General features: G+C 46.3%; 1 protein-coding gene across 2 annotated transcripts in view; it reads left to right on the forward strand.

Annotated features, from left to right (window-relative positions):
• Positions 1-12,891: 12,891 nt before the first annotated feature.
• Positions 12,892-15,276, forward strand: part of ATXN1 (ataxin 1) — a 393,467-nt gene continuing 391,082 nt past the window's right edge. The window contains exon 1 of one of the 2 annotated variants that reach the window (XM_080933829.1): positions 12,892-13,026. The gene's annotated coding sequence lies outside the window, so the exon portion shown is untranslated. Of the gene's footprint in view, positions 13,027-14,133; positions 14,264-15,276 lie in introns of those variants that run through there. The other variant, XM_080933830.1, reaches the window with a different exon arrangement.

A 15,276-nucleotide genomic window follows, 5' to 3' on the forward strand; every position in this document is an offset into this window, starting at 1 on the left:
TTAAGAGCTGGTGAATATTTTGTGTGAGTCTATCATCAGAACACTCTGTTAAGAACAATCCCAGCTGACATGAACAAAGGTCCTTCACTTTCTGATAATAAATAGCAAACACTCCATAGTGCAGGATATCATGAGATAATACATTCATGCAATAATAAGGAAGGCAGAAGGACACAACTAGAGTGTAGTGGTCAAAAGATAGCACCTTGGTTTTAGCTTCTTGGGGAAAAATGATGGCAGAAAGCAGGTCCATGGCAGGTATGACTGTCTAAAGGGGAAAAAAAAACAATGATGGTGACAAAGGAGGTCAGAAGAGCTGAGACCACGAGGGATCTGGTAGAAATGGAAGGGCTGTGACTTGAGTGGGTACAGAAAGCAGCCGTGAGGTTCCTGAGCAGAACAGATTCACCAGTTTTGAGAAATGGACAAAGATATTGGCTGCTTGTAGCAGAGATGCCAAAGACACACCAGGAGGCTATGGCAATGCTCCTGATGACGGCTCACTCTGATGGGGGCAATCCTGGTGCTGAGAAATGGCTGACCTCGGGTTATATTTCAAACGTCCAGCCAGCTCAGTCCAATGGACAGTGTGGATACAAGGTACCAATGAGAAAGCAGCTGAGGTAGCACCAATGGCTATGGGCTGGATACAGAAAGAATATAGATGCTGTTGTTTCCTGAGATGTGAGAATGTCGGGAAATGAGTCACAGCAATTGCAGTACAGTGGCTTCCTGAGGATTTGGGGCCCGAGGGTAAGGTCTCTTGCTTGTTAGTGAGAACCTATTCCAGGGAATATGCATTGTTCTTTAAGAGATGTGAGTCGACACTAGAGACATGGTTTGGTAGTAGATGCCTTTCATACATTAAGTTCTAGATTCAATCAAATCCAGAAGAAAGACAAGAAAGCTTCAACCCTTGGCCAGATCTGGAGAAAAATCCAAGGCCTGGATGTGCTAATTCCATCTTCTCCAATGATGTAGATATCTGCTATGATGAAAAGGCTCCCTCACTCCCGGGGCTGATTGGTTGTATGCCTACTTGATTTATTGTTGTCTATTCTCTACTGTTAGCCATCATGATACACAACTTCCATGGAGGACAGTTGCCATGTGTGTTGGTGCCCAACAGAGGGAGCAGAGAAGCCCTGTGGAGGACCTGGCCACTGGCCTGGCTGGATCATACTTGTATTCCTTGAGACCCCTTGTGGTAGCCTGTGTTTCAGGACAGAGCAAACAGATACCTCTTCTGAAGAGAGGGGAAGGAGACTCTAGAGCTATCTAGGTAATTGTTCTGTCCCCTGTGGGCTTTTGTTTACTGATGTTGTGGTGGATGCTGGATCAAATACACACTCAAGATAGATTATCAATGAATATCCAAAGAAGAACGAGATAGGGTATAAACGCAAGTAACAAAAAAGAAGCAACAGCCCTAAAACCAGATCCAGACATATGAATTCCCTGTCTGGCCTGCCCTGACAAGTGACCAGACAAGTTTGCTTAAAGCCTAAGAGGTTTTGCTGTCACAGCTATGAAAGTCCAAAATCTGGAATTGGGTGTCATGGGGTCAGACTTAGTCTGAAATCTATGAGGAAGAAGACTTCCTTTCCCTGATGCTTCTGGTATTTGTTGGGAAAGACATGGTACTTTTGGCATGTAACAGTATCTTTCCCATCTCTGTCTCCATATCTCGGGGTTATTGGCCCTGGGCTGCCTCTGAGCTGATATCTTGTGTTCTTATGAAGGTGACATTCATGCTGGATTTAGGGTTCCCTTTTAAACAGGAAGACCTCCTTATAATTAAGTAAATATGCAAACCCTACTCCCAAATCAGATCACATGCTACTGGGATCCTGACTTCAATATACTTATGAGCAGATTGAATTCAACTTCCGACAGAGAGGAACAGGAAATGCCAGGGATAGTGCATTTGGGGGAGGGGGAGGGGAGTCCCTTAACCAGACCAACAAACAAAGAAGAAACACTCACAGGCTAAACCTAGTAAAGTTCTAACATGTTTGAATGCAGCAGGAAGCTTTTTCTTCTTCTTCTTCTTCTTCTTCTTCTTCTTCTTCTTCTTCTTCTTCTTCTTCTTCTTCTTCTTTTCTTCCTCCTCCTTTTTGTTAGTGGTTTAGAAGAATTTTGAAGAAATTAAAAGAATAAGAAGATACCATTGCCATGAGTCACAAATTGGGCAAAGCTGAAGATTCTTGGGATCATCAAGGAAGACTTCACTGAAGTGTTGATGGTCAAGCCAAATCTTAAAAGATGAGGAGGAGTAAATCTCTTTGCTAAAAAGGTGTGGCTAGGGAAGGGACCAAAGAAGGTAGGTAGGTAGGTAGGGCTTCAGCATCACAAGGAAGTATTTACTGGAATGAAGTTGGTTTGCTGGTACACTGAGTACCTTCTTTAAGTGGGGGAGGAGGTCACATCTCATTGTCCATATTATAAACTTTATCTGCATTGCTTCAATGCTGTCTTCAAATACAAAGAAGAAAAGGAGGAGAAGGAAGAGGAGGAGAGAGAGAAGGAGGAAGAGGAGGAAAAGGAGTAGGGAGAGGAGAAGAAAGAGGAGGAGGAAGAGGAGAAAGAGGAAGAGGAGGAGGAGAGGTAGGAGGCTGGAGGTGCAGCCCAGTGGTTGAACAGCTACTTAGAGATTTCAGGGCCTAGAGTTTCTTCCTTTTCACCACTGCAGTGAGAGGGAAGGAAGGTCAAATATGCTTCTGGTTTTGATGAATGTGCAAATAAGAAACTGATAGCACTAAAAACATATATCAAGAGAAATCAGTTATTGGGTGCATTTGCCAAAGCACAAATGTGGAAACCCCACTCTCAGTGAGATCTGCAGAAATCAAAGAACTGAATGTGGTAGAAATTCCTCTGCCCTGACTGCAGATAGATATCCGCCACCCCCAACCCCCCCCCCAGCTATATTTTATTCTGCACAAAGGGCCTAACCGGGTTCTTAGAAACCCGATTGTGAACCAAGATATGGGATTCAGAATCATCTCCACAGTTGGAGAGAAAAATTAACCCCCTTGCTCTTTGTCCCAAAGAAGCAACCTAGCCTATTGTCTCTGAGTCTGAATCAGGCTCTGACCAGGTTTCTGTCACCGAACAGCTACCCCAGTAATTTTTTTTTTTTTTTTTTTTGTCTTATGGATATACAGGATGCCAGCAAAGTTCACTCTGGGTCATCACACTCTCTTTAAAGGCAAGATGGCTGGAAGTGGGGGGGAGTATTGAGGAAAAGGAAGTACTGAGAAGGAGAGGGTGGAGCTCCCAATTATGAAATTGGCTTCAGGAAAAACTACCCCCAGGAGTGACAGAATCCAATGCTCCTACTATTGATATTTAAGTCCCAGCTTTTAAAGCAGAGAGGGGGTTGGGATGAGAAGCAGATCTCTGACTGGGTTGTCAATGAAGTCCACGCCCATGTTACAATTACAAAGCATCAATTTCTCTTAATACCTGGAAAAAAGCAAAGCTCTCTCCCGACTCCTCCCAACACTTCCCCCCACCCCCGCATAGCTGGAAGAATACTGTTTTGGCTACAGGGGAATGAGTGAGTAATTTGTCTTCTACTTGATTGGCTGGCATTCCGGCCAACGGGGGTCTTCTATTCTGCACGCTCATTCTGTAGCTTAGAAGACAGTGTTTGAAATTTACAGTTCTAATCTAAGTGCCATTATCCCCGCCCTGGCAGAAGGTAATCTGTGGTAGGATGGATAAAGCAGAACCGGGACCTCCCATAGCAGGCCTCCGGAAGACTCTTCGACTCCTCCCACTCCTGGCCCCTGATGCCAGTCTTCCTTCCAGCCCTTTGTAAAGTCCTCAAAGCACCAGACAATCCCCCTCTGAAATCCCCGACATTGGCAGTTTCTAATATGAACTCTGTTTTTTTATGTCAAAAAAGAATTAAAGAATATCTCGTCAATGCACTTTTCTGCAATGCTTCCTCTTTGGGGGTAAGCTTGGTAAATTTCTCACAAAGGGATGTTCTTAAACTCTGACCTTCATTCAGAGCAGCCTGTCCTGGCCAATATTTACTCAAGAAAAATAAAGTAGCTAAGAGAGTTTACAGCCATGTATTCTCGGGTCATGAAGTCAGAAGGACGAAGAACTCTCCTGCACCTTCTCTAAGGAGCCGATACTTATTTTGCCCCCCCCCCCGCGCCCCAACGTGGTCCCCTGTTCGCTTTGGATGAACCCTATGTTTCCCAAGTATAATCTGTCAAGTGTCATTGTCTTAAGTTCAAATGATGGTGCCTCTGGCTTGGATTTTAATTTAGAAAATGGATTTCTTTTGAGGAAAGAAAAAAAAAAAGAGCTAAGTTGTTAATGAAACACTAAAAATAGACTCCCAAAAGTTTCAGCCAATAGCAAGCAAGGTTTAACCCACGTGTTCTCAGCCATAAAATGTTGCCTGTCTCCTTTTCATAAAAAGAGTTGTGCTCATTGGATGATTACGGCCCCACGTTCTGATAGCTAACGGCCCATTCCCTCGTATTCAATCTCGTTCCTAGTGGCACTGATACCATTGATCTTTAGCTTGCTGACAAAGTAATAATGGTTTAAATAGAAACAAAAAAACCATCTCATTTCCTTTAGAAGGATCTCAATGGGTTGGACTTACTATACATTTAAAAAACAGATTTTCTTTTGATAAACTTGGTGTGTTTTCCAGTTAGGTAGAAAAAATGTGTACTTTTCATGTGTGTGCATGCATGTGTGCATATGTGCATGTGTAGCTGTGTATTTGCATAGGCCAAGGTCAATGTTTGGTATTTTTCATAGTCGCTCTGCATCTTTTCAGAAATAACATTCGGTTCGTTCGTTCATTCATTCATTCATACATTCTCTTTCTCTTGTGTAGGCAAATCAATGTCAGGTGTTTTCCTTCATTATCTTTATCATGCAGCATTGTTTAAAATTGTTGTTGTTCTTGGTGGTGGTGGGGGTGGTGTGTGTGTGCTCCACTGTACCATTAGCAAGTGCACGTTTGAACAAGAAGTAAGTCTGTGATTCTTCCTTTTCTACTGTGTAGGTCCCAGGAATTAAACATGTCATCAGGTTTGGTGGCAGACACCTTTATTATCTGACCCATCTCTCTGGCCTACAATCTGAGTTTTGAGACAGTGTCTTTTTGCTGAACCAAGAGCTCGTGAATTCAGCTACAGTGGCTGGCGAGCAGATCGCAGGGATCCTCCTGTCTTCGCTTTCCCAGCACTGGAATTACTGCTGTGCACCATCACACACAGAGTTTTGATGGAGCTGGAGATCTCAACGGAAGTCCTCATGTCTTGAAGCAAGTACTTACTAAGTTATAGCCCAAGCCCCAAGTAATATACTTTTCATTTTTAATCTTGAAATCCAGGTGCCTCCAGACGATATTAATCCCAAACCATTTAACCATAAACGTCAAACCCCATACCAGCTGTTAGGTTGGAATGGTTTTGCTTTCTAGCACACAATGTAGGTTTTCCACAAAGTCAGAGGACCCTTCACGAAGACAGAGTCACAGTGTGCCTCATAACTTGCTTTACAGGCCTTCAGTAGATCTACCAAGGAGACAGTGTATTCAGACAAATGACTCTTGGAGAACAGAAGTTAAAGTCCATGTCACATGGAGAAGGGGGCAGTTGGAGGAAGAGAGAGCATCGGCTAATATCTACTGCATTATTGCAGAAAGCCATCCAGGATGCTGGTTTGTCCAACTGTGGGCTGTTTAAGCTAATCCCGTGTTTCAACAGCCCCATCGATGCTATTGATAGCTGGCTATAGGAAACATTCAACTGTAGAGCTGAGGGAGTAGAGTTTGCCTGGCATGCTGAAACTCTGGGCTGGATTTCTTTACACAGTAATCAACAAAAGAAAAGATATATCTATATATATTTATGTAAATATAAACATATATGTGTGTTTAGATATATATAATTGCTTATAGATGCATACACTTGCATATACATACACACATGTATATTTATATGCATCTTTATATGTGTATGTTTTTGTATGTTATCAATACATTTCATTTATCCCAATGTATGGTCAATATACATTTTCATCTCAACATGTAATCAATGCAGTAATTATTGAGGTACTGCATATATGTATACACACATACATATATATCATGCACACAGATATATAACTTAAGCCTTTAAATTTTGAAGTATATTTCATACTTAGAGTACCTCTCAGTTTAACCTAGCAAAGTTTCAAGAGCTCAAAGGCTGTGCTGGACAGTGTGGCTCTGTAGTAAAGCATTCGTTTGGTTGTTTACAAAATTGCTGTTTTGTTTAGTGTAGTCACATATAAGTACTGTCAAACGATACACTGGCAGCAGATACTGAAATGGGTGGCTTTTAACAGAGGGACCCTTTTCCTGTGTCCCTGGGTAACTGAACCCAGAGCCTTGCTGATGTTTAGCAATGGCAACGCCACTGAACTGTACTCCAAACCTGCATTTCATTTTTTGAATTATTATTATCAATTTACTTACTCAGTTTACACCCCAATTACAGACCCCCTCCTTCCAGTCCTCCCTCACAAGTCCCTCCCCAGTCTCCCCTCACAAGCCACATCCCCCATTCCCCATTGCCTTCAGCTCTGTTCCACTCCATTCTTGAATACTGGTGATGTCATTTCACCACCAGAAAGCCTGTGCTGCTACAGTTTGGTAGACCAAGCATATGGTTCTGAAGCAGGTCTGTAAGTGTTTGTCGGCTGTACACAGAGACTCAGGACTTCAGCCAGGGTGTGGCCCACTGACCCCAGAGTCTACTGTATGGGCAGCTTTCACTTTTGTTCCTACTTCGCTTTATTAGTCTGGTTTATTTCTCCCCGGGCTTATTTAGAAGTACAGTCTTAGCCAAGTGTGTTTGTTCCGTAACCATCACAGCTTGCTCAGCTTTTAAAAGGCATACAGGATAACACCCTTTTGGTAAGAGCATGGTTCACGGTCTGGTGTCAGTATTTCCATTAAAAATTTAAACTTTCCAGGATTGTCGCATAGCCGTGACAAATTGTTCCAAGCAGAAACCTGGCATGCACTTCCCTACCGTAAGAGGAAAGACTTTTAACAATTCTAAAGAGATTAAAATAAATAATTGTTTACCACTCCAACTTTGATGGTCTTTGGTAGGTGGGGCACTTAGATGAGCCATATTTTTGTCTTCAGATCTGGTCTGGTTTACAAAGGTGAAAGGCTAATACGAGTTTGCAAGACTAACCTTGCTCAAGAGTTATACAACTGCCCTCTTACCTCTCAACATCGCAACCAGCATTGCATGGTGTGTTTCTGAGAGGCACTGTTGGGCCTGCTGTGGGCATCTGGACCTCATCCTGGTGAAAATTCACATTTTCAAAAGACAAGAATGGTTATACTCTTTTTGACCTGTATGTTGTCCTTCCTGTGTATTCTCAGGGCCTACGTATTGCATACTAAATGTTACAGAGAGCTACAAAAGACTGGCAAGGACATAAACAGGAGCTTTCGAACTAAGCTACACGTTCTAATTAGAAGGTCCTATGTAGCCTCTGACTCACTGTGTAGTTAAGGTTGGTTTGAACTCCAGATCCCTCTGTGGTCACTTCTCAAGTAGTGGGACTACAGGCCTCAGGCTCCAGGCCTGGTGCTCGATTCTTTATCCCTTACTGAAATGCCCACTTATTACCTGGGGGTTAATGATCTATGGCTGTCATCCCATAACTCCTAAGGCTGATAGGAGGATTGGAAGTTCTAAGTCGCCTGGGCTACATAATAAAATCTGCCCTCAACTAATAATTAGATACTTACTCAATATCAATGAGAACTCACTCACTGTGTAGCTTCCAAGTTTCAGTGTTGGCTTTTGACATGTGTCTGAGCCCACAGGATTTAAAGAACACACACACACACACACACACACACACACACACACACACACACACACACATACTATATATTACATAGGTATAATCAAGACATAGATGGTGATCATGACAAGCATAAGAAATAGCCTAAAATAAGACATTTTTTGTAAGTATGGCAAAATCTGTCAACTTTTTAACCAATGTGTTTGACTGAAAACCAATTTACTGAATCTAAAGCTGTTGCACCAACTCTCTTGCTAGTTGTATATTACTTCCTCTCAGGCTGGGTCGTCTCATTCTGAAGAATTATCCTTATTCTTGACTAGAGAAAACTAACACCTCTCTTCCTTTTACTAACAAGATCGTATCATGTTCATTATTTACTGTGTGGGTGTATATGACGGGGCACTCTGGAGGTCAGGAAACAACTTGCTGATGTTGGTCTGTTCTTTACCCCATGGATTCTGGAATTGAACTTGGGTCCTCATTCTTGGTTAACAGGCTCTTTTAACCTCTGAGGTTTATCACCAGGCCAGGAAGTTCTTTGTTGGGGGATGAGAGGATTTTTAACTAATTAATTAATTAAGACAACATGTACTGTATGATAGGCTGGCCTTGAACTTCTAAGTAGTTCAGGAAGATGCTTTGGACTTCCCCATCCTCTTGCAGGGATTACAGGTGTGTGCCCACATACCCCGTGTGGTGCTGGGTACCAAAACAGCTTCTGTGTATTCCAGGCAATACGGTCTCTTTTGCAAGCAGCACTTCTGAAGTCCACTGAAAGAACGGGAGCCTAGAACTCGAAATGAGTATATCTTTTATTTTATGTAATTTGCAATCTGTTCAATTATTTAGTTGCTGTAATCTAGTAGGCAGTGAATGTTTGTTAGCTTTTTTTGTTTTGTTTCTGAATGACATAACAGGCTACTTCCAATGCAAACATATACGATAATTTAAAATCTGTCAGTTTAGAGGGCCCTGTGTACTCTGTTGTATTAAGCACTCTTGTGCTCCCTCTGCTGCTTCGGAGAACACATTCATAGCCAAGACCCTAGTACACTCACTTCTGGGCAGCTTCCATAATGAGAGCAACATCTTCAAGGCTGAAGTGCTGTTTTCTTCATGTGTATACATGGTCACCCCTCAAATATGAGGGCTAGTTTCAGGGTTCCCCTGAAACAAATTTTAGACTGCACAAGCCTAGTATTTGAATACTGTGGACTCATATCTTTTTACATGCTTCACATTCTAAGTCACTTAAGTTTACAGTATAACTTTAAATTACCAGTTACTCTAGGTTACTCACAACACCTAGGACAATGGAAATACTCATCACTCTTGCACTGAGCCCAGAATAATGATGAGAGAAAAATCTACAGGCATTCAGTACAGATGACTTCTAAAATTATGTTTTCTACCAGAAGCTGATTAAATTTGATAATATAGAAGCCCAAGTGTGATGTGATTCTTTTTCTTATTGGCAAAATTAACTAGTATAAAGGTAATTCACTGGAGCATGAAGTTTTATATGTGGGGTGTAAAGTGCCCAGGCAGAGTTCTAAAGAACAGATCAGTGTTCTTCATGCTGGGATGTGACAGTCCTCAGGAGCTAGTTCAAAGGCAGACTCTGCCTGCCTAGTGGGGGTTAGGATCCTTGACTCTGAAAGTCTAAAATTCCCCGGATGGTGGTGCTGCAGGAGCTGCTGTGACATTAACTATTGTTCTTTTAAATGCAGAAGTATGACATGTGAGTCTTGTGACCTAACAAATAGATACTAGACCATTTTAACCTTTCAAGAGTAGACAGGATGTGACTGATAAAACAGAGAGAGGGTGGAGTGGAGGCCTGGCTAAAGACTTGAGAGCACTTGATGCAGGACAGGGAGGTCCTAAGTGTGGAGCATCCCATGTACCTGTGACCTCAACTTGGAAAGGGAAAGACAGGAGGCAAAGACTTAGGTTTGTCGATTTCCAGCCTAGTCTAGAAAATATTACCCTTAAGTTCAGGTAGAGACCTTGTCTCAAAGGAATAATCAGAGTCATAAGAGGACACTCCTCCCTCCCTCTCTCTCTCTCTCTCTCTCTCTCTCTCTCTCTCTCTCTCTCTCTTTCCCTTCCTCTCTCCCTCCCTCCTTCCTACTCTCCCTTTCTCTCTCTCTCCTCTCTCTCTCTGTGTGAAAAAGGCTAATACCTTCTATGTATTTTCTATTTATTTTTAAATATATATTTAATATATTAATACACCTTATATAGTAATATATTTAAGATATATATATTATATATATTTAAAAACAAATAGAAGACGCTAAAATTTCTTTATACATTAAATAATATATAACACAGATTAGGAGTAAGGCTGGGGGGTTCTCTTCCCCAATTTTACTTCATCACACAGCTTGACCAAGTCATGTGCAAATATAATATCAGTATTGGGTTTACAGGCCAATGCTACACACCTGCCACCTTGAAAACCCTGTTCTCTTCCCATTGAGGTTTTATTTGCATGAGAACTTTTGCCTTTAAAGAACCTCTCTTGTCACTTCTCAGATGGCACACTTGACATTTTGTCTTCGGGAAACAAAACAGCTCCGAATTCAAGTAATGGAATTGCTTCAAGAATATTATGTCTGTGTTGGACCTTGCAGGAAGCAATAACTGTAGGTTTTGTGTGTGTGTGTGTGTGTGTGTGTGTGTGTGTGTGGCAGTTTATGGCTTTAATCTTGATGACTAGGAAAATAAACAACACATTTCTTATTAATTATTTTTACTGCGTAGATATTTAGCTTTCTTCGGGGAACATTTAAATTAATTGACTAAGTCCAGTATGAATTATGTGTTTTAATATGTTTAAGGTTGTTAAAATAATGCAAATTAACTGCTTGCACCAACGTAATAATTACAATATTAGTTTTTTTTTCCCTTGGAAAATTTCTAAATGTAAGATGTCTAAAAATAGAGTAGAGGTGGGTTGGACAGTTTGCAGATTATGAGCTGGAATAAAGACATCTCAGTTACGCCAAAAACATGGCAACCAATATTTTCTGTTATAAAAATATTTTAGATTAAATTTGGCTTTTGTAACGAAAGCTGTCTGCAAATGAAGCCGAATAACAGAAGCTTTGTAGATTTCACAGGCCAGCAGTAACAATACCTGTAGCACAAAGCATCTGCCTCCCCACATGCAGCACACAAGCTTCTTCTCCAGTTCAAAGGCAGCTTTACCAAGAGGGAGCGGAGCGAAAGATAACCAGCCAGTTAAGCTCTGAACTATTCACCTTCACCTGGAGAAAGCTCAGAAGGGAAAACAAAACTAGACAGAGTCTCGACAGGAAACTCACGTTAACCGTCCACTAGAGGCTGTCATGAGACCAACAATGTCATTTTAGCATAAGAAGTCTAACAATCTCGGATCTAAGTGAACAACAGTTATGGGAATGGGGGAGGGAGGGGTGAGAGGGAACAGTTGTAGTTCTATTTAAGCGACCGTGGATGTGTGCACGGTATTTCAAATCCTGAGAATGAATATGTATCCTCCAACACACACACACACACACACACACACACACACACACACACCGCGGCATTTTTTTTTTTAACTTCTGAAGTGCCAGCTCCATTAAAAGCTCCCACATTTCTCTTGGTGGTTCTGTACGCTGCTTCAGACAGTGACTAACTGTTAGGTCATAAGTAAACAGAGCCAAAAGGTCTCTCAAATCCAGCTTAGAGCCACCAGTAGTGGGTTCCAGGGAGACCAAGGGATCGAGTTTCCAGACTTTTAGTTCTGAGCACCTGAAAGAGGTCAGATGCTGGCCTGACACCTACTGGTCTTCGAGAATTATCTGTCACAAAGAGAAGGCAGCACTGAGCGACCCTCGTGGGGACGTGCCCGCTCTTCCTTCGGGTGCCACACCTGTTGGCAAGGTGCACTCTTCCAGAGAAGATTCCTCCCCACGGAGCTCACACCTGGCTGAGGTGTAGCCTGAGGGAGGGAGCGGGTGGGGACTCCACGTCTGAGTTTAGCCACCGGGACCAGGGGGAAGTTCCTTCGCCTTGGATTCCTGAGAACCGCTCAGTGCACAGGTTACCTCACTAGCGAGGAGATGAATGATCCACAGTTAGCCGTGGGAAGTGAGCAATTCGGCTGGGACGTTCGGTGCTCACAGCAGATTTCTAGACCAGCAGAATTTGAAGGGAGGGCCATGAGGCCGCCAGCTTGTCCAGGCAGGAAAGGTGAGGGTGCCGGTGCAAGCTGGGGAAGCCTGAGAACTTTCCCGAGTTGCAAGCCCCGAGGCAGGAGGAGCGGGCCTAGCATCGAGTGGCGCAGGGCTGGCGGGCTGGAGGGTTAACCGCGAGGATACAATGGGTCCTCTTAGATGCTCACCGGGGGCACCAAGGGCGCTTAGTAATTAGAATCAGCCCGCTCCCTCGGGTATTTTACTAGGTGGGAGCCAACGCCTGACACCCGTTGCTGTGAGTCTCCCAGGTGGCCTGAGTTGCACCCTGCACTCTCCCTGTCCCCCTCCAACTAGGTTGCAGGGAGTCGGGGAGGCGCGCGAGCACCGATCGGTCACCACTCCAATGACCTCATCGCCCCAACTTCCCCGCCCCTTTCTCAAACCTGGAAGGCTCTGTCCGCTCCGGTTGGTGTCCGGGATCGGAGCGGCAGTTGCGGAGAAACACCCGGCCTGCCCTGGAGCGAGCGCTGCTCCAGCCGGGGTGCATAGAAGGGTTAAGGGCGCGGGCCGGCAGCCGCGCCGTGCGCTCGCCGTGCTCTGTGCGGCTCGCCGGGCCGCCTGCCAGAGGGTGCCTCCCCCCCCCCCCCCATGAAGTCGGATCCTTGAGCTGCGGCGGCGGCAGCCAACTGCTCCATATTTGGCTTCTATTACACATTTACATACTGGAGCGAGCGAGCGCGAGAGAGAGAGCGCGAGGGAGGGAGGGCGGGCGGAGGGAGGAGGGAGAGGAGGGGGGAGGAGGAGGAGGAGAGAGCAGAGTATACCGCAGACATCATTTCTACTACAGTGGAGGAGCCGTACAGGACCTGTTTCACTGCAGGGGGATCCAAAACAAGCCCTGTGGAGCCGCAGCTAGAGCTACAGCAGCCGCAGGACACTGTGTCTCTCCCTCTGTCCCCCCTTCCCCACGCAACCCCAGATCCATTTACACTTTACAGTAAGTGGCTATTTTTTTTCCTCCTCTGATTCTTTCTCTCCCCTTCCCCCTCCCCCACCCCCGATTTAGATTAAAATCACCTCCTCCCGCACCTCAATCCGCTCTCTCCGGAGAGGGGCCAAAGAAACATCCAGCATACACCCCCCTCCCCCAGTCTTAATGGGCTGCACGGAAAACAGCTGGAAGAGGAGCGAAGGAAACCGACGCGTCGTGGTGTGTGTGTGTGTGTGTGTGTGTGTGTGTGTGTGTGTGTGCAGGCGCGCGCGCCGGTGTATGTGTGACTGTGTGTACATACACCAGCGCCCGGCTCCAGCCTCCAGGCTTGGGACCCCCTCTGGGAGCAGGAGCGGCTAGCTAGGGGAACAGCTAGGGGCTGGGTGGGCGGCCGCCAGGAGAGGGGGCGCGCCCGGGTGGGGGGCGCGGGTGGGGAGAACGGCGGCGCCCCGCTCCGGCTGCTGCCGGTCCGGCGGCGGCGAGCGCATAGAGCCCAGTCCTCCTCCTTCCGTGTGGCGCAGGGGGAGGTGACAGCCGCGGAGGGTCGCGCTGCCCTCTTCGCTCCTTAACAGTCCCCCTCCCGGGTGGGGGCGGTGAGCGCTGCGGGGGCTCGAGGGAAGGCTGGGCTTCCCCGCCTGGGGTCGCCTAGCTTGAGAGAGACATCCCCGAGCTTGGGGTCTCCCCGCCCAGGCCAACCTCTCCGGGCCAGGAGGGGACCTGGAGGGGACTTTGAGCTAGGTTCCGGGGGGCGCGGAGAGGTGGCGGCTCAGGGCACAAGGCTCAGGGCCATCGCAGCGCAGTGGGAGAGGCGAAGGGGACCGGCCCTAGCTTCAGCCGCCACCGCCGCCCTGTTGGTGCGGCTGCTTCCTGATCCAGAGCGGCAGCCGCCGCCGCCAGAGCTGGAGCCGGGAGCCGGGAGCCCGCGAGCGCCCCAGGCCGGCCGGGCGTCCCCGCCGGCGCCCGCGGCAGTAGCAGAGAAGCTGCGGGCGCTGCCCTGCGCCGGGACTGCTCGGCTGCGCGGTGGCAGGGAGGGTGAATGAAGACGGGAGGAGGGGAAGGAGGAGGCGGCGGCGGAGGAGGCGCTGCGGGGATTGGGATGTGCCCCGGAGCCCCGCGGTTCGTTCACTCTGGGCCCGAGACGCCGCCACTGCCCGGGCTGCCGCCGCCTCCTACGTGGTTGCAGCCGAGCGCGCAGGCCGGTCCCGCAGGGGGCAGGGAAGGGGCCGGACGGGCGGAGCGAGAGGTGAGGCGGGGTCGGAGAGGAGGGAGTAAGTGCGTGTGAGTGTGTAGGTGCGTGTGTTTGCGTGTGTTCGCGCGCCGGGCGGGGGCCGGGACAATCGCGATGGAGGGGGGGGGGTACTCCACGGTGGTCCTTTGGCTGACTCTGCAGCTCTTCGGCTTCTCTTTAGCCACCCCGTTCAACTCTGTGGCTTGCGAGCTTTCATTTTATTTCAGACCACGTAGAGAGCTGACTGCAAGCGGTGAAACAATTCGGGTTTTCTAGGGAGACTGAGCAAGGATCTTAGTCGTGGGGGGGTGGAAGTAAGGTGCTGATCTAGACTCTGCGAGGGGCGCGGGGGATGGGGAGAGATCAGGGTTCTAAGATGAGAGGGTTTAGTTCGATCCCGTGGCTGTCCTGTTTTGTTTTGCTTTCTTGCTGTATAATCCTACAGATAAGAGGGTAATATAAATACTTGGGAAGGTTGGGAAATTGCTGAAGAGTAGTAAGGGCAGGAAAAAAAAAAGCCAGTCGGAAGCTGGTTATATAATGCGCTATGTGGCTAACAAGAAAGGCAAGCTATTTTTATTTTGTTTACCGTATGTTGTGCAGTAGGAACTCCTCCAAACTGGTTCTGTCCCCGAAGAGATTTTTTAGTTTGTCAGAGAGAGCCACAGGATACAATTAGTAAAATTAGAAGACCCCACACCACCTACAGAATAAAAAGTAGTGCGTTAGAGTTCTCACCTCACATCCTGCCTGGCATGCAGGGGGAATGTGTGTATGCCCTATGTTCCCCTGTAGCAATCTAGTGGTGTCATCTCAGTGACATTTCTGTTTTCTAATGCGAGCCCTTCTAAATATTTAAAGAACATTGCTATAGATCGTAGACAACAAGGTAGTTACATGCTGGGTATTTTTAGGCGCAGCTGGTTACTTATTACAAGCATGTTTGCTACACCATTTCTATTTGTCTTTTTGAAGAGCCCTGACATTCCTAGAAGCCTAGTTAAACCTACCCTCTAGTTTATTGATGG

Source organism: Micromys minutus (genome assembly GCF_963924665.1).
Source record: "Micromys minutus genome assembly, chromosome: 1".
NCBI classification, from domain to species: domain Eukaryota; kingdom Metazoa; phylum Chordata; class Mammalia; order Rodentia; family Muridae; genus Micromys; species Micromys minutus.